The sequence below is a fragment of the Triticum aestivum genome, chromosome 6A (genome assembly GCF_018294505.1).
Source record: "Triticum aestivum cultivar Chinese Spring chromosome 6A, IWGSC CS RefSeq v2.1, whole genome shotgun sequence".
NCBI lineage: Eukaryota > Viridiplantae > Streptophyta > Magnoliopsida > Poales > Poaceae > Triticum > Triticum aestivum.
In genome coordinates, this window is record NC_057809.1 from 108,998,658 (window position 1) to 108,999,256 (window position 599).

A 599-nucleotide genomic window follows, 5' to 3' on the forward strand; every position below is an offset into this window, starting at 1 on the left:
TGTATTTGTGGCGAAGCTCCCAAGGAGAAGGTGGCAGTAGACCTGCACCTCGTCGTCCTTGCGGAGTGGGATGGAGCACACATTGTATTTGTGGCGAAGCTCCCAAGGAGAAGGTGGCAGTCGACCTGCACCTCATTACTGCAGAGTGGGATGGAGCGCACGTTGTATTTGTGGCGAAGCTCCCAAGGAGAAGGTGGCAGTCGATCTACACCTCGTCACTGCAGAGTGGGATGGAGCGCACGTTGTATTTGTGGTGAAGCTCCCAAGGAGAAGGTGGCAGTCGACTTGCACCTCGTCGTCCTTGAGGATTGAGATGTGTTTTGTACTTAGGCGAGCACTGGACTGCAGCTAAGCCCCCGAGTGGGAGGCTGGCTCACCACTCGGTAGGATTTTCAAATACTTAGGCGAGTACTAGACTGCAGCTAAGCCCCCGAGCGGGAGGGTCGCTCACCACTCGGTAGGATTTTCAAATACTTAGGCGAGTACTGGACTGCAGCTAAGCCCCCGAGCGGGAGGGTCGCTCACCACTCGGTAGGATTTTCAAATACTTAGGCGAGTACTGGACTGCAGCTAAGCCCCCGAGTGGGAGGCTGGCTCAC